This window comes from Rattus norvegicus, chromosome Y (genome assembly GCF_021556685.1).
Source record: "Rattus norvegicus strain SHRSP/BbbUtx chromosome Y, alternate assembly SHRSP_T2T, whole genome shotgun sequence".
Lineage (NCBI taxonomy): Eukaryota > Metazoa > Chordata > Mammalia > Rodentia > Muridae > Rattus > Rattus norvegicus.
In genome coordinates this window covers 26874760-26899440 of record NC_141555.1, presented here as the reverse complement: position 1 = coordinate 26899440, position 24681 = coordinate 26874760, and the positions used below count along the sequence as shown (strand labels likewise).

The 24681-nt window shown below is 38.5% G+C and overlaps 1 long non-coding RNA gene across 1 annotated transcript; it reads right to left on the bottom strand.

Moving 5' to 3' along the window:
• Positions 1-3427: 3427 nt before the first annotated feature.
• On the bottom strand, positions 3428-23297 carry LOC134484625 (uncharacterized). Its single transcript, XR_015647300.1, has 2 exons — positions 22921-23297; positions 3428-6361 (listed from the first exon to the last, which is right to left on the bottom strand). It is a non-coding gene; the product is annotated as an uncharacterized LOC134484625 (long non-coding RNA).
• Positions 23298-24681: the final 1384 nt, after the last annotated feature.

Below are 24681 nucleotides of genomic sequence, written 5' to 3'. Positions count from 1 at the left end.
CATAACAGGAAAGGGCACCCTCAAATCTGATCAATGTAAGGAAAGCTGTTTAGCAGGTAGGCCATGGCAGTTCTCAGAGACATCATCATTAGGCCCTGCCTGAAAAATCTCTTGTAACCTGGAGAGCTTTATCTTCTTTTTTGATGTCTCTAGTGTTGTCAAGTCTGCATCTGCCTCTCAGGTATTCCTTCAGTACCTCTAGGGTTTAGTAATTGGCATCTAATTCAAAGTAAACAGCCATCTGGGAGTTAGAACAAAGAGGATGAAGAGATCAGAAATGGGGAGAAGAAAGCTGCCCTTCTGTCTTGGTCAAAAAAAAAAAGGAAGAAATATGTGTGCTTGGGTAAGCCCAGTGATGCCTCGGTAGGTTTTGAGTAGTATTGCTTAACAGATAGCATCGATCTGAGCGTCCCACATATGGGAATCAGGAACTGGGGTCCTCTCAGAAGCATCCGGACTTCTCTGTTTTATGGTTCCTGGAATTCAGAGAGTTTATATCATTCATATCTTTATTGCAAAACCCAAGTGATGGGAAGGGCACTGTTGTTTTCCTGAGAGCAAATGACCTTTATTCTTTTTCACAAGAAGAAAAAGGACCTACAGAAGAAAGGAAGGAAAAGTATTGTGTCTCTTGCTCAGAGTAAACTCCTCCATGCTCCTGTTTCTTATATTTTGCCTTAAGAAAGAATCATGATAACACATCTACAGCCTTCAAGTCTGGCCATGGGAACACTGTAAGGTAGATCGTGTGGTACCGATATCAAATATGACTAGAGAACAGAAATGTATAGTCCATGTGGACGTTTGCTTTATTGATGTCTGGTACTCTTTGGATAAAATAAGGATTTGGGACTTTATCATTTGAAATAGGTAGACAGTATTTGCACTGATATACTCACTCTATAGCTGGGCCCACGTCATTGCCAAAATCATTGCAGAAAATGGCATAGTAAAACAGGATTTTTGAGTACACATTCAGGAATATTTATAAAGTCCCCTAGCAAGGAATGTACAAATGATAAGTGAAATACAATATTCAATCACCTAAAGGTCTGTAGGGAATATACTGGGCTATACAAGGCAGAGAAAACTAGAAAATTGAACAGTGTATCACAGGAATGGACCTGGAATTAAGTCCTCCTCTCCAAGTTCCCAGATCATTTCTACCCATACCAGGACCCTGACTAACTTTCTACATTCAGAGCATGTAACCACTATGGAAGAAAAGAGAAGTCTCTAGCTTTATAGAGATGGAGTAATAAAGTTTTCCCCTGTGTCACAGGAGACATACCTGGAAACGGCACTCTCGAAACTGCTCAATGTAAAGAAAGCTCTTTAGAGGTAGGCCATGGAAATTCTCAGTTATATCATCATTAGGCCCTCCATGAAAAAATCTCTTGTATCCTGGACATCCCTAGTTTCTCCTGTAATATCATGTTGTCATGTCTGCAATGCCTCTCGTATATTCCTTCAGTACCTATAGGATTTAGTAATTGGCCTCTAGTTCAGAGCAAACAGCATTTTGGGAGTGAGAACAAAGAGGATGAAAAGCTCAGAGATGGGGAGAAAGAATATGGCCTTCTGTCTTGGTATAAGAAAAAGGAAGAAACATTTTGACCCTGGGAAATCTCACTGAGTCTTTGGTAGGAGTTGAGTAGGTACGTTGAAGAGATACAACTGATCTGATCCTTCCACACATGGGTTCAGGAGCTTAGAACCTGTCAAAACTAACTGGACTTCCCTGCTTCTAGTGATTCCTTGAGCTCAGAGAGTTTATATCATTAATATATTTATCACAAAAGCCAGGTGTTGAGTAGGGCACTGTCCTTTTCCTTAGAGCTCAAGCCTTTTATTTTTTTGCCCAAAAGAAAAGGGTCCTAAAGAAGAATTGAAAGAAAATTATTGTGTCCTCAGCTCAGAGTAAACTCCTTAATTATTGGATTACCTATGGTGCAGTTTGTGTCTGATACTGGTATTTGGGAGTTTGACATGTTTATAGTACATCATATCAGTCTTTTCACTAGGATTACTCTGACTGCCATTGCCTGATTGTGACCCTTTAAATTTCTCATTCAATATGTATGATTAGAAGGCAGTTTTCTTATCTTTAACTTATTTAATATTTATTATTTTTAGCAAGATTTTTTTTTGCTTTTTTAATTTGATTTTCCATATTTACATTTCAAATATGTTTGCCTTTCCCAGTTTCCTGTCCATAAGATCCCTAACCAGTCCCCCTACCCGTCTTGTATAATCCCTCTTATTGCTCTTTGAAATTCCCTTGAATTGGTAATAAAACCTAGTTTAGACCAAGGGCATCTCCTTCCATTGGTGCAAAACAAAACCATTCTCCACTACATATGAAGTGGGAGCCATAGTTCTATCCATGTACAATCTTTCAATATTTGTATACAACCAGAAAACTCTGGTTCGATGGCATGGTTTTCCTTATAGGATTAAAAGGTCCTTCAGCTGTTGTAACCCTTCACAAAATCTACCAACAACAAATGGGTTTTCAGTTTACTGGTTTGCCACTAACATTCATTTCTGTATTTGACATGCTCTAACTATGTCTCTCAGGAAAGACCTATATTTGTTTCTTCTAATCATGCAATTCTAAGATTCATCCATCTTATCTATTTTGGTGGCTAATATATCTATCTATATCTATATCTATATCCATATCTATAATCTGTATATCTATATTTCTATATATCCATATATCTATAAAACTATATATCTACATATCTATATCTGTATATCTGTTTATCTATATATCTATATATCTACATATCATCTATATATACAAATATATATCTATATCATCTATATACACACATTTATATGTATATACACACACACATATATATATGTACATATATATATATATATATGTAAATTATAGCTACGAAGTTAGATGGAATTTTAACATGGATTCTGGGATACAAGATCAAGAAAGTAGAATCCACAAATGACAGTTCTATATAGACTCTCTCCTGTTCTTATGAACCTAATGAAGCTGAGGTTTCACTGGACCACACTCTATTCCTCATCCTGCACATCCTCCTGAATCTTATGTTTGGCCTGAAGAAAGGATCAGGGTAAAACATCAAAAAACCTTCAAATCTTGTCATGGGAACATAGTAAGGTAGATAATGCAGAACTGATATCAAATGGGACAAGGGAACCAAATTCTATAGTCCATGCTTTCCTTTGCTTTAATGATGTCTGGAAATTTTTGGATAAAATAAGTGTTTGGGAGTTTATCATTTGAAGAAGGTACACAGTATTTACACTCTTATACTCACTCTCTAGCTCTGCCCCCTTTGTTGACAAAGTCATTGCCAATATTGAATTGGAAAACAGAATTTTTGAGTACACATTCAGGAATATGTATAACGTCCCCTCTCAAGGAATGTAGACAAAATAGTTAATACAATATTTATTCAATTGAAGGTCTGTAGGGAAAATACTTGCTTTGGAGATACAGAGAAAACCTAGGAAATTGAAGTGTATGTCACAGGAATGGACCTGGGAATAAAATTATTATCCAGAAGAATCTCCTCCACTCCATGTTCCTAGATCTTTTCTTCCCATGCCAAGCCCCTAACTAACTTTCTCCATTCAGAGAATGTAACCCCTAATGAAACAATAGAAGTACTTAGCATTGGAGAGATGTAGTATGTAAAGGTTTCCACTGTGTCACAGGAGACAGTCATGGAAAAGACACCCTCGAAATTGGTCAATGTAAGGAAAGCTGTTTAACAGGTAGGCCATGGAAGTTCTCACTGACATCATCATTGGGTCCTGCCTTAAATATTCTTGTATCCTGGAGAGCCCTAACTGGTTCTGTGATGTTTCTAGCATTGTCCTGACAGCAACTGTCTCTCGCATATTCCTTCAGTACCTCTAGGGTTTACTAATTGGCCTCTAATTTAGAGTAAACAGCCATTTGGGAGGGAGAAGAAAGAGGGTAAAGAGAATAGAGATGGGGAGAAGGAAGCTGGCCTTATGTCTTTGCATAAAAGAAAAGAAAAACTATGTGGTTCTTGTGAAAACACCCTGGGAAGATGGCTTTAGTTCTTTTGTTCTATGGGTTAACCAAGCTCATGGAGAAGTTGCTGAACATCCTAAAGACCTTTGGGCAGATGATAAATATTCTAGATACCCCTTTTTAGATTTTGATGGTCCTGGGGATGCTTTTGCTGATGGTAAATTTTTCCCAGGAAGAGTCATAGAACCAGATTGATTTTTTTGATGCTTTAGAGGACATGGAATTTTTCTGATATACTTGGGCTAATAGCACAAGGTCTAAATGATTTTTTTCGATGTGGACTTTCCATCATACCTTTGGAAATATAAAAAGTGTTATTGTATTTTGGAGTATAATTTTCACAATGACAAATTACTTTGAGGATGGAGAACACTTTCTGGAACCCTAGAGAGGGGTGAAGAAATTCCCTGAAACCCTAGGGCAGATTGGTGAACATGCCTTTTTGGTAGAAGGCGGAGGTACTTGAGCATCCTGGGACAATATGGTATATCCAGCATGCCCTTGTAAGGATTGGCAGATTTTCACAATTCCTTCATCATTTTTGGAAAATTTCAAGACCCTTTGGACAGATGGAGAACGTGTGGGACTTACGTGAGGAATATTCTAGCTTTTGGTGTCTCTTTGGCAGCAGAAGATGGCAAAGGATCCCTTTTGGCAGAAGGGGTAATGTTGAAACTGTTCCTTAGAGGAGAAATTTCTCAAGAGTCCATCAGAAGGTTCAAATCTTAACCCTTTGTTTCTAGAAACTGGATGCCTGTGGTCCAATTTGGTAGAGGGAGAATGTTGACTATTTCTCCCCAGAGTGGACATGTGAAATAAATCTACTTGGGTAAATGGAGATAGTTGTAAAGCATGTTTTTCAGATGCAGTAGATCCTAAGACATCCTTCTCAGATGAGGAAGGTCTTAATGTACTGTGTATATGTTTAGAAATGCTGACTGTGATATCAGAATGGGGGGTAGGTATTAGAACTACCTCAGAAGATGTGACCTCTCCTAGAGCATCATGGACATATGTGAGAGGTCTCAGAGCCTCATGATCAGATATGGATGTTTCTAGATATTTTTGTGTAATTGAGGAAGTTCCAAAAAAATATTTCTTCTGCTGGAGAAGTGGAAATAGAGTTCTGTGTAGAAGTGGCAGGTTCCAAAGCCTGACTGGTAGGCAAAACAGGGTCCAAGACCCCTTCAGAATATAAGGTAAAATCCAAAGTCTTTGATGTACTTTGCAGATGTTTTGGGCCCGCTTGTGGGTATAAAAAAGGACTGGCAACCATTTGTTCATATTTGGAAGAGTGCGTAGCATCTTCTGTATTTGGGGAAGATGGCCTGATCTTGAGGAGATAAGGAAGTTCAAATAGTCCCCGTGAAACCTGCAGAGGTCATATGCATTCTTTTGCACAAATGGAAAACAAGGAATCAATTTCCTCAGATATCAAGGATGCTACAGCCACTAGTGTTTGCATTTCATGTTCCACCACTCCTGGTTCACATACAGTTGGATCCATAATGTTCTCTACAGATGGAATATGTCCAAGAAAATCTTTTTTATATGTGTCACATCAACCAGCCGTTTCTAAGATGTGGCTGTGGGTAGAATTCCTTTAGTAGATGTTTCTTGTCCCACCGTCTCTTAATGAGATAGAGTACTACTCAGAGAATCCTGCTTAGTTTTGGAAAATTCTAGCTTCTCTGATGTACATGTGAAAATTTTGGAGCCTCTCCTTTTGGACAGTATGACCTAGAGTCCCATGTGGAGAAAGGGGATATTTACTCTTCTCCATACATTGTGTAAATATGGAGTCTGAGGTAATGTCTGTCTTTTTCTCTGAGCTGTGTTCCCTGTAGTGCAAAATGCTGGGTCCTCATTCCATATCCAGTTTGCTAATTTGTGTCTTTTTAGGGGGCAATTGTGTTCTTTGATGTTTAGAGATATTTAGGAATAGTGATGGTTGCTTTCTGTTTTTTCATAATTTGAAGTTAGTTTATGTTTGTGTGCTTCTCTTCTCTGTTTTGTTGAGAAAAGTTTAACTTCTTTCTTTATCTATGGTTTTACTTGCCACAATGTGTTGGACTTTGCCATTGATTATCCTTTGTAGGACTGGATATGTGGAACGATACTGCGTAAATTTGGTTTTGTCATGGAATATCGTGAAACCCGTTAAGCTCCTCTGCTTCTCCAGCCCTTCCCTCAGCTCTCCAGTGGAACTCACTGAGCTCCATCCAATGTTTGGCCGTGCATCTGTGCAGCTGTTTCAGTCGGCTGCTCCATTGTGCCTTCCAGAGGAAAATAATGCTACCCTCCTGTCTGAAAACACAAGAAAAGACCATTAATAATGTCAGGGTTTGCCGTCTGCCCATAGGATAAGTCTCACATCCGGCCACTTATCCTTTGACCATTCCCTCATTTCCTCTTCCATCTCTGTCCCTGTGTTTCTTATAGAGGGGGCAATTTCTGGGTCAAAATTTTGGGGGTGGTTTGTGTCCTTAACCTTCCACCATAGGTCCTCCGTGGCTACGGAAAGTGAACATTTCAGTATCTGTATCCCCATTGCTACGAGTCTCAGCTAAAGTCACCCTCATCGATGCCAGGGTAGCCTCACCCATCCCAGATTGCAGGCAAATCATAGAGATAGCACCAACCCTGGACAGTCACTGATTTCAGTTTATTCTCTTGGCTCTCTGTCCCTTTTGCACGCCTCTCCCAAGAAATGATTCTCAAACCCCATATCCCTTCCCATCCCCTCAGCCACCCAATCCTTTCCTTCCATCTGCCTCCTCTCATTATTTTATTCCTCCTTCTGAGTGAAATCAAAGCATTTTTCTTGGATCTTTCTTCATGTTTAGCCTCTTTGGTTCTGTAGATCGCAGCGTGTGAATTCTGTACTTTATGGCTAATACCGTCTTTTAATCACTTAAATTTAATCACGTACATGTTATTTTGGGTCTCAGTTACCTCATTCAGAACAATACTTTCCCATTCCATCTACTTGACCGCATCTTCACAATGTCCTTATTTTTCATAGCTGCGTAGTATTCCATAGTGTAAATGAACCACATATTCTGTAGCCATTCTTTCATTGAGGGGCATCTCGGTTATTTCTATTTTCTACTCATTATGAAGAATGAAGCTAGGAACATGATGGAGCACGTGTCTTTGCGGTATGGCAGATGTCTTTTCAGACATAAGGCCAGGAGTAGTACAGCTAGGTCTATAGGAAGAATATTCCTCGTTCTTTCAGAATCCACTGAATAGATATGCAATGTCATTATTCAGTTTTGATCTTCCCCGGCAAACGGTATTTGTATCCTTATATTTATCAGCTTCCTCAAAGGAGGATGCCTCTAACTAGACCTCTATCATGTATTAAGGAGATCGCATATGAACCTTCTGTCTATTTTAATTGTTCAGTAAATGCTAGAGCCTATGACAGGGAGCCAGAGAGGAAATTTGATAATGGAGGGTGGAGGATGGGGTTAGGTAGAGAGTCAGAATAGGGTAAGAGAGGTATAGTATTATTACTATATAATAATTTAATATACTAACATAATATATAAATATTAATTATATTGAATCATGATATAAATATTTAATAATTTAATATATTAATGTACTATATCTTTATTTATTATTTATTATAATAATATAATTCAATATATTAATATACTAGAGTAATATTTATTATATATTAGCATAACATTGATATATAACAATTTAAAATGTTAATATAGTATATTAATATTACTTATATTATTATAATGTTAGTATATAATAATTTAATATATTAATTTATTATATAATATTATATATATGTATATACACACACACACATAAATATACTGCATGCTATGCAACATCCACAAAGTTAACTCCAAGTGAGCTCGCATGTTAATGGGAAATCCTGAGGGTAGAATATTTTTTTTCAGTTTTGTTTGCTTATATGGTGGATCACTTTGATGGGTTTTCCTAGATTGATCCACTCCCGCAACCTCAAGAGGAAGCCTACATGATGGCACTGAATGGCGGTTTTGATATGCCCTTGGATATTATTTTGGAACATTTTACCTAGTAATTTTTCCACCAATGTTCGTAAGGGAAATTCGTCTGAAATTCTTCTTTTGTTGAGTCGTTTGTGATTTAGGTGTCAGGGTGACAGTGGTGACATGGAATCAGTTTGGCTATTTTCCTCCTGTTTCTGTTTTTGGAGTAGGTTGAGAATTCTTTGAAAATCTGGTAGGAGTCTGTACTCAAACAATCTGGCCCTGGGGCTGTTTCAGTGGGTAAACTTAATTACTGTTTGTGTCTCTTTAGTTGTTATAGAGCTATTTACATAGTTTATCCTACCAGAATTTACCAGTGATCAGTGTAATCAGTCTACACAATCATTCACTTTGTTCAGAGCTTCTAATTTTTGAGACAGCAGGTAATTGAAGTGAGACCTAAAGATTCTGTGACTTTCATCAGTGTCCATTGATACGGCTCCCTGGTTCAATTCTGTTTTTGTTATTTGGATGATTTCTCTCAACCTATTAGATTATCTGTCTGTGTGTTTGTCTGTCAGGTTGATGTTCCAAGGAACCAACTCTTGGTTTTTTTTTTTTTTTTTTTTTTTTGATCTTTGTATTCTCTTTGTTTCTGATGGATCACTTTCACCCCGAGTCTGATCATTTCTTGCTGTCTCCTCCTTTAATATGTATTTGCTTCTTTTTATTTTAGAGATTTAGGGTGTGCTGTGAAGTTGCTAGTGTGTGGTCTCTCCGGTTTCTTTATGAAAGTGCCCAGTGCTGAATATGCAAGTTCCTCTTAGCACTACTTTCCTTATGTCCCTTAAGTTTGAAGAAGCTGTGCCTTCATTTTCATTAAATTCTAGGAACCCTTTTTGTTTTTCATGTCTTCTCGGAACTGGTTGTTTTTCAGTTGCGAGCTATTTAATTTCAATGAGTTCATACACTTTTTCTTATTGTTGAAGTCCAGTTTTAATCCGTGGTGATCTGAAAAGATCCAATGGTTAGCACAGTCTTTCTGTATCTGTTCTGGCTTGTTTAGAGTGGGAGAACATGGTCAGTTTATGATAAGGTTCCATGAGGTACTGAAAAGAAAGAGTGTACTTTTGTGTTCGAGTAAACTATTCTGTAGATATCATTGAGGTCAATCTAATTGAACCCCGTATTAGTTACATCATTTATATTTTTTAGTTTCTGTCTCAATGTCCTGTCCTTGGTGAGAGTGGGACATTGATGTTCCCCACTATTAATATTTGAGGTTCAATGTGATATTTAAGCTTCAGGAATATTTCTCTCACCAATGTTGCTGCTTTTGTCTTTGACACATAGACATCCAGAACTGAGATGACATTTTGGTGGATTTTTCTTCTGAAGCATAAGAATTGTCCTTCCCCATCTCTTTTGATTACTTTTGGTTGAAAGTCTGATTTGCCGGATGTTAGAATGGCTACACCATCTTGTTTCTTGTGTCCATTTGCTTGGAAAATTTGCCGATTCCTTAGTCTGAGGTTGTGTCTATCTCGGTTGCTAGATTGTGTTACTTGAGTGCAAAAGAAGGATGGATCCTGTTTTTAAATCCACTGTATTAGCCTGTGTCCTTTTACTGCTGAGTAGAGGCCATTAATGCTTAAAGGTATTAATGAGAAGTGATATTTAGTTCATGCTATTTTGATGTTACAGGAGCAGTGATTTTTCTTTGCTTGCATGTTTTTTGGTTTTTGTTTTTTCGATTGGGATGTTTGAGTGTTTTTGTGAGTATTAGATCTGTTCTGTAGGGTGCATGATTTTTTTGTTTGCATGTTTTTGTTTTTGTTTTTTTTGGAGAGCTGTAAGAGTATGCGTGAGAATATGAGATCCCTTCTGTTGGTTATGCTATGTAATTATTAATATCTAGTGGGAGTCAGGGACGGTTCAATTTCTTAAAATTCATCAATATAATCTACTATATAATGAGACTGAAAGAAAAAAAAATCACATAATAATCTCATTAGGTGCTGAAAAAGCTTGCAAAAATATTCCAACCCCCCCTTCATGTTAAAAGCATCAGAGAGATCAGTGATACCAGTCCTATGCAGAAACAAAATAGAAGCAATGGACAGCAAGCCAGCACGCAACATCAACCTAAATGGAAAGAAACATAAAGAAATTCCATTAAAGTTAAGGACAATGTAAGGATGCCCACACTTCCTACTCAGTATAGTATTTGAAATTCTATCCAGGTTAAAAGCATGGTTCAAATTTTGTTCTGAAATGGAGTATGGCCAAGGCCTGTGAAGGAGGAATGGCGCACAGCTTTAGAACTCCTGCAGTATGGCCCACTCTTCCCCCCAGTCCCGTTGGACCTTGGAGAGTCAGGAACCCAACGAGGACTTCATGCAGAGTGTCACTCGGTTTTTGCACTAATATCTCTCTTAATCTAAGAAGTGCATGAAAATCCTCATGGAGCTTCACACCACTCAGAGGGCAGCACCATTGGTATTTGCAATAACAGTGGTCAAGATCTTTTAGGATTTGCCTCTGGGGCAGATCAGTTCTTCCATCATTGCCCGAGGAAATGTAGAATGGTCAGCGACGACCGCCAACCTTAAAACACATTTGGAAAAGTAAATTGCTTGTGAAGCTGACTAAGATGTTGTCCCTACTGACTCTGAGGTAATAAAAAATTTATGTAACAGTTTGAGGTTTGGAAAGGCTGGGACGTTTTAAGGTCAGGGATCAAGAACAATGGCGGCACAGGCTAATGGTGTGACTGTCACAAAGGCTGAACTGTTGATGACTGATTTCTGTCCCAGGTTTAGCCTCAGTTCCTGATAGGTTTTAATAAGGATTGCCAATCACAGATGTGCATTCTGATCATTTAAAGCAGATATGACATTTTTATACAGATATTTAGATTTCTGTTTTTTTAAAGATTCTTGAGTACTGTTAAAGATAAATAATACAATATTTAAACATTTCTCTGTAAATTGAAATTGATTACTTATGATGTTACGTTGGCCATGGGAGGAATTTGATTTCTTTAGGTGTACTATGTAATATTTGTTCTAATACAGTATTGGGTATCATTTTTTCAGCACTATGCAAGAAAATAAAACTAGAACATGATCACATTTGTGTAATATAATATTCAATAAATTAATGGTCTATACGGAAAATACTGCCTGTCGGGAAAAAGAGAAAACCTAGAAAATTGAACTGTATGTCACAGGAATGAACCTCGGAATAAAAATATTATCTAGAAAAATCTCCTATACTTTATTTTCCTAAATCATTTCTACCCATGCCAAGCCCCTGACCAACTTTCTCCATTCAGAGTAAGTAACCACTATTGAAGACAAGAGAAGTCTCTAGATTTAGAGAGATATAGTATGTAAAGGTTTCCACTGTGTCACAAAAGACTCACCTGGAAAAGGCACTCTCAAAATTGGTCAATGAAAGCAAAGCTGTTCAGCAGGTAGGATATGGAGGTTCTCAGTGACACCATCATTAGTCCCTCCCTGAAAAATCTCTTGTAACCTTGAGAGCTCTAGCTCCTTCTGTGAGGTCATAAGTGTTGTTGTGACAGCACTTGCTTCTTAGATATTCCTTCAGTACCTCTAGGGCTTACTAATTGGCCTTTAATTCAGAGTGAACAGCCATTTTTGAGGGAGAAAAGGAGGATGAAGAGATCAGAGGTGGAAAGAAGGAAGATGCCCTTCTGTCTTGGTGTTAAAAAAGGAAGAAATACGTGGTCCATTGGAGAGCTAAATTAGTCCTGGGTAGGTTTTTAGTGGGTTCCCTGAAGAGACAGCCTTGATCTGAGTCTTCCACATATGGGAATCAGGAGATGGGAGCCTCTCAGAAGCATCTGGACTTCCCTGTTCTTATGGTTCCTGGAAGTCAGAGTGTTTATATCATTCATTTCTTTATTCCACAAGCCAATATTGGGAAGGGCACAGTTGTTTCCTGAGAGCTCATGACTTTTATTCTTTTTGTCATGAAGATAAAGGTCCTGAGGAAGAAGGGATGAACAAGTATTGTATTTTCAGCTCAGAGTAAACTCCTTCAGGCTTTGGATCCCTATAGTGCTGTTTGTGTCTGACACTGATATCTGGGATAGAGAAGTTCTTCTAGTTGAGATTTCATCATCTCAGTCTTTCAGTAGTATGACTCTACCATTTCCTTACAGTGACCCTTTACATTTCTGAGTCAATAGGTGAGATAAGCTAGCAGTTTCTTTTATTTTATTTCTTCCATTTTTTCATTTTTAGCAAATTTTATTGCTTATTTAATTGGATATTTCTATATTTACATTTCAAATGTTATTTTCTTTCACAGTTTCCTGTCAATAAGACCCCTAACTGGTCCCACTACCCTTCTTCTATAACCTCCCTTACTGCACCTTGACATTCTTTGAACTGGGAGTCAAACCTGGGAAGGACAAAGTTCTTCTCCTTCCATTGGTGCACAATAGGGCCATCCTCTGTAACATATGATATTGGAGCCATAGTTCTGTCCATGCACAGAATATTGGATTAGTACCAGAAATCTCTGTTTCTTTGGAATTGCTTTTAGTATGGAGTTGAAAGCCCCTTCAATTTTTTTGGAGCGATGTCCTTGCCGTCCTCCAATGTTTATGTTATTATTATGGTTAGAATTAAGTATGACTATTTTCATGGAAAATCCCCACCCAGCTGCAGAATACTAATACACATCTGGTGGTCAAGAAAAATAATAATATTTCAAAGTTGTCCTGCTGACTAATAATATGACATACCTGTGACATTTCTGATATTATGTCAACATCAGCTGACTCCCTGACCACACCAATACTGTATCTTTGGCCTGAGTAAATGTTTCTTACTTCTCCCCTCCCTCTGTTACCCCTGTTATGGTATAAATTCATCCTTGGAGGAAAATAAAATTTTTGCCTTGATCAGACTCCTATCTTAACGTCCTTCTTTGCGACCCTTGTCCCCAATTCTATTCCTGGCACCCTCAGACCTCTCACTTACAAATGGCTACCAATGTGCAGCTCTTTGAAGATGTTCTTGAGGAGAACGTCTATCACTGTGAATAGGCTGGTCTGTCTTTTTGTTTGTGGAAGCCTTCGTTCCCCCTTGGAGCTTTTGCTCCCACCCCCGTCCCATCCCAGAGCTTTTGCTGAGTGATGGAACAAGCATTCTACAGTCATCTTTTGTGACATGTCTCAGGGAGTCACTCAGGACACAAATAGGGTTAAAATTTAAAAAAAAATCTTAGATTTTGTAAAAATATTTGTCCATAGTTCCCCCAGGAGGGAACAACTGATTCAAAAGATAGTACAGAGTTAGTGATTGTTTAATGGATGGGATAACCCTTTTACTGAAGTCTACCCCCTGTAATGAATAAAAGTTGTGTGGTTTATGGGTACAAGGTTGGCTCTCCTTGTATGGATGAGCAACCTCACATATGTGGATTTAAAACCTTATACCCTCATGCTACTGCAGTGGTCACTTTGTCAATCTGTGCTCCGTGATTGTGCTCCAGAAGTGGTCCACTATGAGGTCTTACAACATTTTGGTCCATCACAGGGAACTCTGTTCCCTCCAGACCACAATTGGCGAAGAGATCAGAGGTAAGCTCAAGCAAATCTGTGTTTTGTGTTCTGTGTTACTTTCTGTTTTGTCTCTGTGTCATGTCTGGTTTTTGTTTCATGTTGACTTGTGTTGTCTGCCTCTGATGGCTGAAGTGTTTGAGTCACCACTGGAGAGGATTGAGAGTCCACTTGGTAGTCGCTATTGGTCCTGTTAGGGGCTTACGGCTGTGACAGGACGACTTGCTAGTTTTCACAGGCCATAGGCCCTAGAGGGTGCTCTAGGAGGAGAAAGGAATCTAGAGGACCCTCTAGAAACCCATTGCAATGCCCTTGAAGCCCTCCATTGTGTAGATGTCATTATTATTGTTAGAATTAACAATCGGTTCATGTTAACCTAGTTAACAATTAACTAGGTTCATGAAAAATCCCCAGCCAGCTGAAGAAGACTAATACAAATCTGGTGGTCAAGAAAAATAATAATATGATAATGTTGTCCTGCTGATTAATAATACGACAAACCTGTGAACTTTCTGACGTCCTTTCAACATCAGTTCCATAACCAAATGAATCCTGTGTTCTTGCCCTGCGTAAATGTTTCCTACTTCCCCCTCCCTCTGTAACCCCTGTGATGTTATAAATTCAGCCTTGGAGAAAAATAAAATAGATGCCTTTTTCAGGCTCTTGTCTTGGCATCCTTCTTGCGTCCTTTGTCCCACATTCTCTTCCAGGTACCTTCAGAACCCTCACTTACACAGCATTTGTAATCCTTTCTCAAAATCTCAACAGATCAGTTGTCAGTAAACTAGTTTGCCACTAGCATTAACTTCTATATTTGATAAGTTTAGCTGTGTCTCCCAGGAAAGATCTATATCCGGTACCTGGAAGCATGTACTTCATTCATCAATCATATCTAGTTTTGGTGATATATATATATATATATATATATATATATATATATATATATATATATATATAGTGTCTCCTACAGCAATGAGGTTAAGTAGAATTTTAGCATGGATTCTGAGCAAGTAGTTCAAGAATGTAGAATCCACAAATGACAATGCCAAATAAACTCCATCCTGTTCTTATGAACATATTGAAGTTGAGGTTTAACTGTACCTCAAGTCATTCCTCTCCCTGCCCATCCAAATGAATCTTATGTTTTGTCTGAAGAAAGAACCATGATAAAATATACAAAAACCTCAAGTCTGGCCCTGGGAAAACCAAAGGTAGATTTATAGAACTTATATCTATTGGGACTACAGATCTGTCCATGTTGTCCTTTGCTTTACAGATGTCTCATAATTTTTGGATTAAATATGCATTTAGAGTTCATTATTTGAAGTAGGCACACAATATTTTCACTGTTCTGTTCACTCTATAGCTCTACCCCCTTTGTTGCAAATATCTGGGAGTAAGAGGTGCTTCTAATTGAGACTTCACCATCTCACTATTTCCAATATTATTTCTCTGACTACCATTCCCTGACATTGACACATTAGATTTCTCAGTCAACAGCTGTGTTTAGCTGGCAGTTTTCTTTTCATTTATTTCTTATATTTTTTTTATTTTTTTTACAAATTTTATTTGTTTTTTTAATGTATATTTCAATATTCACCTTTATAATATTATTTCCTTTAAGAGTTTCCTCCCATAAGATCACTAACTGGTCCCTCTCCACTTCTTCTATAACTCCCTTACTGTCCCTTCTAATTCTCTTTAACTGTGAATCAAACCAAGGGAGTATCAAGTGGTTCTTCTTCCATTGGTGCCCAACAAGGCCGTTTTCTGCTACATATGCAGTTGGAGACATAGGTCTGTTCACGTTTAGTCTTTCAATATTAGTCTCATACCAGAAAACTTTGATTCATTAGCAATAGAAATAGTCCCATGCGTGCTATCTGACCACCACGGCCTAAAACTGGTCTTCAATAACAATAAGGGAAGAATGCGCACATTAACATGGAAATTGAACAATGCTCTACTCAATGATAACCTGGTCAAGGAAGAAATAAAGAGAGAAATTAAAAGCTTTTTAGAATTTAATGAAAATGAAGGTACAACATACCCAAACTTATGGGACACAATGAAAGCTGTGCTAAGAGGAAAACTCATAGCGCTGAGTGCCTGCAGAAAGATACAGGAAAGAGAATATGTCAGCAGCTTGACAGCACACCTAAAAGCCCTAGAACAAAAAGATGCAAATACACCCAGGAGGAGTAGAAGGCAGGAAGTAATCAAACTCAGAGCTGAAATCTGAAGTAGAAACAAGTAGAAACAAAAAGGACCATAGAAAGAATCAACAGTACCAAAACTTGGTTCTTTGATTAAATCAACAAGATAGATAAACCCTTAGCCAGACTAAAGAGAGGACACAGAGAGTGCGTCCAAGTTAACAAAATCAGAAATGAAAGGGGAGACATAACAACAAATTCAGAGGAAATTAAAAAAATCATCAGATCTTACTATAAAAACCTATATTCAACAAAACTGAAAATCATCAGGAAATGGACAATTTCCTAGAAAGATAACAGGAACCGAAGTTAAAGCAGGAACAGATAAACCAGTTAAACAACCCAATAACTCCTAAGGAAATAGAAGCAGTCATTAAAGGTCTCCCAACCAAAAAGATTCCAGGTCCAGACGGGTTTAGTGCAGAATTCTATCAAACCTTCATTGAAGACCTCATACCAATATTATCAAACAATTCCCCAAAATTGAAACAGATGTATCACTACCGAATACCTTCTACAAAGCCACAATTACTCTTATACCTAAAGCACACAAAGACACAACAAAGAAAGAGAACTTCAGACCAATTTCCCTTATGAATATCGACGCTAAAATACTCAATAAAATTCTGGCAAACCGAATTCAAGAGCACATCAAAACAATCATCCACCATGATCAAGTAGGCTTCATCCCAGGCATGCAGGGATGGTTTAATATATGGAAAACCATCAATATGATCAATTATATAAACAAACTGAAAGAACAAAACCACATGATCATTTCATTAGATGCTGAGAAAGCATTTGACAAAATTCAACACCCCTTCATGATAAAAGTCCTGGAAAGAATAGGAATTCAAGGCCCATACGTAAACATAGTAAAAGCCATATACAGCAAACCAGTTGCTAACATTAAACTAAATGGAGAGAAACTTGAAACAATCCCACTAAAATCCGGGACTAGACAAGGCTGCCCACTCTCTCCCTACTTATTCAATACAGTTCTTGAAGTTCTAGCCAGAGCAATCAGACAACAAAAGGAGATCAAGGGAATACGGATCGGAAAAGAAGAGGTCAAAATATCACTATTAGCAGATGATATGATAGTATATTTAAGTGATACCATAAGTTCCACCAGAGAACTACTAAATCTGATAAACAACTTCAGCAAAGTGGCTGGGTATAAAATTAACTCAAATAAATCAGTTGCCTTCCTCTATACAAAAGAGAAACAAGCCGAGAAAGATATTAGGGAAACGACAGCCTTCATAATAGACCTAAATAATATAAAGTACCTCGGTGTGACTTTAACAAAGCAAGTAAAAGATCTGTACAATAAGAACTTCAAGACACTGAGGAAAGAAATTGAAGAAGATCTCAGAAGATGGAAAGATCTCCCATGCTCATGGATTGGCAGGATTAATATAGTAAAAATGGCCATTTTACCAAAAGCGCCCTACAGATTCAATGCAATCCCCATCAAAATACCAATCCAATTCTTCAAAGAGTTAGACAGAACAATTTACAAATTCATCTGGAAAAACAAAAAACCCAGGATTGCTAAAACTATCCTCAACAATAAAAGGACTTCAGTGGGAATCACTATCCCTGAACTCAAGCAGTATTACAGAGCAATAGTGATAAAAACTGCATGGTATTGGTACAGATACAGACAGCCAGACGAATGGAATACAATTGAGGACCCAGAAATGAACCCACACACCTATGGTCACTTGATTTTTGACAAAGGAGCCAAAACCATCCAATGGAAAAAAGATAGCATTTTCAGCAAATGGTGCTGGTTAAACTGGAGGGCAACATGTAGAAGAATGCAGATCGATCCATGCTTATCACCCTGTACAAAGCTTAAGTCCAAGTGGATCAAGGACCTCCACATCAAACCAGACACACTCAAACTAATAGAAGAAAAACTAGGGAAGCATCTGGAACACATAGGCACTGGAAAGAATTTCCTGAACAAAACACCAATGGCTTATGCTCTAAGATCAAGAATCGACAAATGGGTTCTCATAAAACTGCAAAGCTTCTGTAAGGCAAAGGACACTGTGGTTAGGACAAATCGGCAACCAACAGATTGGGAAAAGATCTTTACCAATCCTACAACAGATAGAGGACTTATATCCAAAATATACAAAGAACTCAAGAAGTTAGACCGCAGGGAAACAAATAACCCTATTAAAAAATGGGGTTCAGAGCTAAACAAAGAATTCACAGCTGAGGAATGCCGAATGGCTGAGAAACACCTAAAGAAATGTTCAACATCTTTAGTCATAAGGGAAATGCAAATCAAAACAACCCTGAGATTTCACCTCACACCAGTGAGAATGTCTAAGATCAAAAACTCAGGTGAAAGCAGATGCTGGCGAGGATGTGGAGAAAGAAGAACACTCCTCCATTGTTGGTGGGATTGCAGACTGGTAAAACCATTCTGGAAATCAGTCTGGAGGTTCCTCAGAAAATTGGACATTGAATGCCTGAGGATCCAGCTATACCTCTCTTGGGCATATACCCAAAAGATGCCTCAACATATAAAAGAGACACGTGCTCCACTATGTTCATCGCAGCATTATTTATAATAGCCAGAACATGGAAAGAACCCAGATGCCCTTCAACAGAGGAATGGATACAGAAAATGTGGTACATCTACACAATGGAATATTACTCAGCTATCAAAAACAACGAGTTTATGAAATTCGTAGGCAAATGGTTGGAACTGGAAAATATCATCCTGAGTGAGCTAACCCAATCACAGAAAGACATACATGGTATGCACTCATTGATAAGTGGCTATTAGCCCAAATGCTTGAATTACCCTAGATCCCTAGAACAAACGAAACTCAAGACGGATGATCAAAATGTGAGTGCTTCACTCCTTCTTTAAATGAGGAAAAAGAATACCCTTGGCAGGGAAGGGAGAGGCAAAGATTAAAACAGAGACTGAAGGAACACCCATTCAGAGCCTGCCCCACATGTGGCCCATACATATACAGCCACCCAATTAGACAAGATGGATGAAGCAAAGAAGTGCAGACCGACAGGAGCCAGATGTAGATCGCTCCTGAGAGACACAGCCAGAATACAGCAAATACAGAGGCGAATGCCAGCAGAAAACCACTGAATTGAGATTAGGACCCCCGTTGAAGGAATCAGAGAAAGAACTGGAAGAGCTTGAAGGGGCTCGAGACCACAAAAGTACAACAATGCCAAGCAACCAGAACTTCCAGGGACTAAGCCACTACCTAAAGACTATACATGGACTGACGCTGGACTCTGACCCCATATGAAGCAATGAATATCCTAGTAAGAGCACCAGTGGAAGGGGAAGCCCTGGGTCCTGCTAAGACTGAACCACCAGTGAACTAGTCTATGGGGGGAGGGCGGCAATGGGGGGAGGGTTGGGAGGGGAACACCCATAAGGAAGGGGAGGGGGGAGGGGGATGTTTGCCCGGAAACCGGGAAAGGGAATAACATTCGAAATGTATATAAGAAATACTAAAATTAATTAAAAAAAAAAGGAAAAAAAAAGGAAAAAAAAAGGAGTTTCAAATGTTCATTCCCTATCCTACAGGTCTCCAGTCTTTCCATTTCTCCTCCAAATGTGTTGCAGAAGACCTCTCTGTTCAAGGGGAGGTAAAACAGGCCCCATCATACAAAGAGGGCTTTAAACTTCTTCTCTTAAAGGTAATCTCAGTGATTTCTCATATTCCACAAATGGATTAAGTCCTGCCCCCTCTCAACACAAGACTTTAATACCTTCACCTGCTGCCAAAGCAGGGCAGAGAGCTATGTCCAATCACAAAGATAGTCAAATGTGTCCTCCGTCTGCACCAAAGTGTGATATGCAATCTGCATTGGGTAAAATGAGTTTGAAACCTGACTCTGCTGATAAAAGGCATTTCAGAACTTCCCTATTAAACCTAGAGGACCTTACACGTCCTCCACTATTAAAAATGTTCTTAAATCATCACTTATGGTACAAGCGGCCAAAATACAGTCACAAAGCCCCAAGTGAACCTCACACCACACATACCAGCCCTAACAGAGACAAAATTTTCTGCATGTACACCTTTAGATCAAGTACAATTGCCAGCTTCAGAAGGGGCTCTTGAGAGTTCCATACCCAAGGAAAATGTGGTAGAAAATTCTGAGTCCACCCAAGGGACTCCTGTGCATTCTGTACTTAAATATCATTAGCGTACTCTACATCTCCCCCAGTACTTCTACTGTCACTATACAGAAAATTATTCAAATATCCTCTACCACCGGAAAGGACCCTCTTGACTTGTCATCAGGCCCAAAACGACCCAAGTTTATCGCAATACACAGTCAATGAGAGATGAACAGTCCATATTTATACAATGTACAGAGAAGATAAAACATCCCCTACATCCTCAGAGAACTCTAGATCATTCTGTCCTGAAAGGAGAGGCTCCAAAATTTTCCACATATACATCAGAGATGCTAGAATTTCCCAAAACTGAGCAGGAATCTCTGAATAGTACTCTATCTCATAAAGAGACTGTAGGACAAGAAACATCCACAAAAAGATATCTATCCACAGCCAAATCTTTAGAAATGGCTTGTGGATGTGACACAAGTAAAAAACATGTTCTAGGACATTTTCCATCTTAGAGAAGGTTATGGATCCAACCATATGTTAATGAGGAGTGGGGGAACATGATATGCAAACACCAGTGTCTGTACCATCCTTGACATTGAGGAAAGAGATTCCTCGTTTTAATTTGTGCAAAAGAATGCATATGACCTCTGCAAAATTCACAGGGGGGTATTTGAAAATCCGTATATCTTCAAGATCAGGACATCTTCCCCAAATACAGAAGATGCTACACACTCTTCCAAATATGCACAAAGGTTTTCCAGGCCTTCTTTATACCCACAAGCGGTCCCATAACATCTGCAAAATACATCAAAGACTTTGGATTTTTACCTTATATTCTGAAGGGGCCTTGGATCCTGTTTTGCCTATCAAGCAGGCTATGGAACCTGACACTTCTACACAAAAGTCTGTTTCCACTTCTCCAGCAGAAGAAAATTTTTTGGACCTTCCTCAATTACAAAACAATATCTAGAAACATCCTTATCTGCTCATGAGGCTCTCAGCCCTCTCACATATGTCCATGATGCTCTAGGAGAGGTCACATCTTCTGAGGTAGCTCTAATACCTACCCCCCATTCTGACGTCACAGTCAGGATTTCAAAACATATACATGGTACATTAAGACCTTCCTCATCTGAGAAGGAAGTCGTAGGATCTACTGCATCTGAACAGCATGCTTTACAACTATCCCCATCTACCCAAGTAGATTTCACATGTCCACTCTGGGGAGAAATAGTCGACATTCTCCCTCTACCAAAATGGACCACAGGCATCCAGTTTCTAGAAACAAAGGGTTAAGTTTTGACCCTTCTGATGGACTTGAGAAATTTCTCCTCGAAGGAAGAGAGTTTCAACCTTACACCTTCTGCCAAAAGGTATCCTTTGCCATCTTCTGCTGACAAAGAGACACCAAAAGCTACAATTCTTACACAGGTGAGTCCCACACATTCTCCATCTGTCCAAAGGGCCTTGAAATTTTCCAAATATGATGAAGGAATTGTGGAACGTTGTCAATCCTTACAAGAGAATGCTGGATATACAATATTGTCCCAAGATGCTCACTTACCTCCTCCTTCTACCAAAAAGGCATGTTCACCGTCTACCCTAGGATTTCAGGGAATTTCTTCACCCCTCTCTAGAGCTCCAGAAAGTGTTCTCCCATCCTCAAAGTAATTTGTCATTGTGAAAATTAGACTCCAAAATAAAAAACAACTTTTTATGTTTTGAAAGGTCTGATGGAAAGTCCACATCGAAAAAAAAATCATTTAGACCTTGTGCCATTAGCCCAACATTATCAGAAAAATATCATGTCTTCTAAAGCATCAAAAAATCAATCTGGTTCTAGCACTCTTCCTGGGAAACATTTACCATCAGCCATAGAATCCCCAGGACCATCAAAATCTAAAAAGGGGTATCTAGAATATTTACCATCTGCCAAAGGTCTTTAGGATGTTCAGCAACTTCTCCATGAGCTTGGTTAACCCATAAAACGAAAGAACTAAAGCCATCTTCCCAGGGTGTTTTCCCAAGAACCACATAGTTTTTTCTTTTCTTTTATGCCAAGACTTAAGGCCAGCTTATTCATATCTCTATTCTCTTGACCTCTTTCTTCTACCTCCCAAATGGCTGTTAACTCTGAATTAGAGACCGATTAGTGAACCCTAGAGGTACTGAAGGAATATCCGAGAGGCAGTTGCTGTCAGGACAACACTAGAAACATCACAGAACCAGTTAGGGCTCTCCAGGATACAAGAATATTTCTGGCAGGACCTAATGATGATGTCACTGAGAACTTCCATGGCCTACCTGCTAAACAGCTTTCCTTACAATGACCAATTTCGAGGGTGTCCTTTCCATGAGTGTCTCCTGTGACACAGCGGAAACCTTTACATACTACTTCTCTCCACTGCTAAGTACTTCTATTGTTTCATTTGTGGTTACATTCTCTGAATGGAGAAAGTTAGTTAGGGGCTTGGCATTGGAAGAAAAGATTTAGGAACATGGAGTGGAGGAGATTCTTCTGGATAATAATTTTATTCCCAGGTCCAAACCTGTGACATACACTTGAATTTCCTAGGTTTTCTCTGTATCTCCAAGGCAAGTATTTTCCCTACAGACCTTCAATTGAATAAATATTGTATTAATTATTTTGTCTGCATTCCTTGAGAGGGGACGTTATACATATTCCTGAATGTGTACTCAAAAATTCAGTTTTCCAATTCAATTTTTTGCAATTATTTTGTCAACAAAGGGGGCACAGCTATAGAGTGAGTATACCATTGTAAATACTGTGTACCTTCTTCAAATGATAAACTCCCAATCAGTTATTTAATCCAAACATTACAAGACATCATTAAAGCAAAGGAGAGCATGGACTATAGAATCCAATGCATGGAGGAGCTTACTCTTTGCTGAGGACACAATACTTGCCTTACCTTTCTTCTTTAGGACCTTTTCCTTCTTGGCAAAAGGATAAAAGCTATGAGCTCCTTGGAAAAAATAGAGTGCCCTACCAAAACCTGACATTTGGGATAAAGAAATGAAATACAAAAACTATCTGACTCCCAAGAAAAATAACAAGCAGGATAGTCCAAATGCTCCTGATTCCCATATGTGGAAAGCTAAGATAAAGGCTATCTCTTTAGTCAACCTACTCAACCCCTACACAAGACTCAAGGAGCTTTCCCATTGACCACATTTTTCTTCTTTTTTTTATACCAAGACATAAGGCCAGCTTCCTACTCCCCATATCTGATCACTTCATCCTCTGTGTTCTTCCTCCCAAATGGCTGTTTACCCTGCAATAGAGGCCAATAAGTAAACCCTAGAGGTACTGAAGGAATATCTGAGAGGCAGTTGCAGTCATGACAACACTTGTGACATCACAGAAGAAGTGTGGGCTCTCCAGGATACAAGAGATTTTTCAGGGAGGACTAATGATGATGTCACTGAGAATTGCCATAGCCTACCTACTAAACAGCTTCCCTTACATTGACCAGATTTGAGGGTGCCATTTCCAGGAGTTTCTCCTGTGATACAGTGGAAACCTTTACATACTATATCTCTCTAAAGGTAGAGACTTCTCTTTGCTTCATTAGTGGTTACATGCTCTGAATGGACAAAGTTAGTCAGGTGCTTAGCATGGCTAGAAAAGATTTAGGAACATAGAGTGGAGAAGACTCTTCCAGATAATATTTTATTCCCAGGTTCATTCCTGTGACTTACAGTTCAATATTTCAGGTTTTCTCTATTTCCCAAAGTCTAGTATTTTGCCTACAGTCCTTAATTGAATGAATATTGTATTTCACTTTCTCATTGTACATTCCTTGATAAGAGATTTTATTAATATTCCTGTATGCGTACTCAAAAATTCTGTTTTTAATTCCATTTTCATCAAAGCAAAGGACAAAATGACTATAGAATTCACTTATTTAGTCCTTTTTGGAATCAGTACTACACTATCTATCGTACTGTGTCCCCTTCAATAGACTTGAGGGTCGGATGTTTTACCAAGATTGTCTCTGAAGCCGAGCATAAGATACCGGAAGACGGGTAGAAAGAAGAATGGCTTGAGGACCAGTATAACCTCAATTTCAATAGGTTCATAAGACAAGAGGGATTCTATTTGGCATTGTCATTTCTGTACTCTATATTCTTGAACTAGTTGTGCAGAATCCATGTTACAATTCCACCTAACCACATAGGTGTTGGAGCCATCAAAAGTATATATGTATATATATATATATATATATATATATATATATATATATATATATATATATATATATATCTGCCACCAAAACTAGATAAGATTGATATAGCTAAAAAGTAAATTCTGCAAGCAACCAGACATAGATATTTCCTGAGAGACACAGGTAGATCATGTCAACTGCCTAAAAAACACAAAGACCCAAAAAAGAAAGAGAACTTCAGACCAATTCCCTTTATGAATATTGACACAAAAATACTCAATATAATTCTTACGAACCGAATCTAAAAAACAATCTTCCATCATGATCAGGGATGCAGGGATGTTTTAATATACAGAAAACCATCAATGTTATACAACATCTAAACAAACACAAATATAAGGACACATGGTCATTTCATTAGATGCTGAGAAAGCATTTGACAAAATTCAACAACATTTCAGTGTAGGGAGCGTTGAGGTAAAACATAAATGGTGCCGACATCCA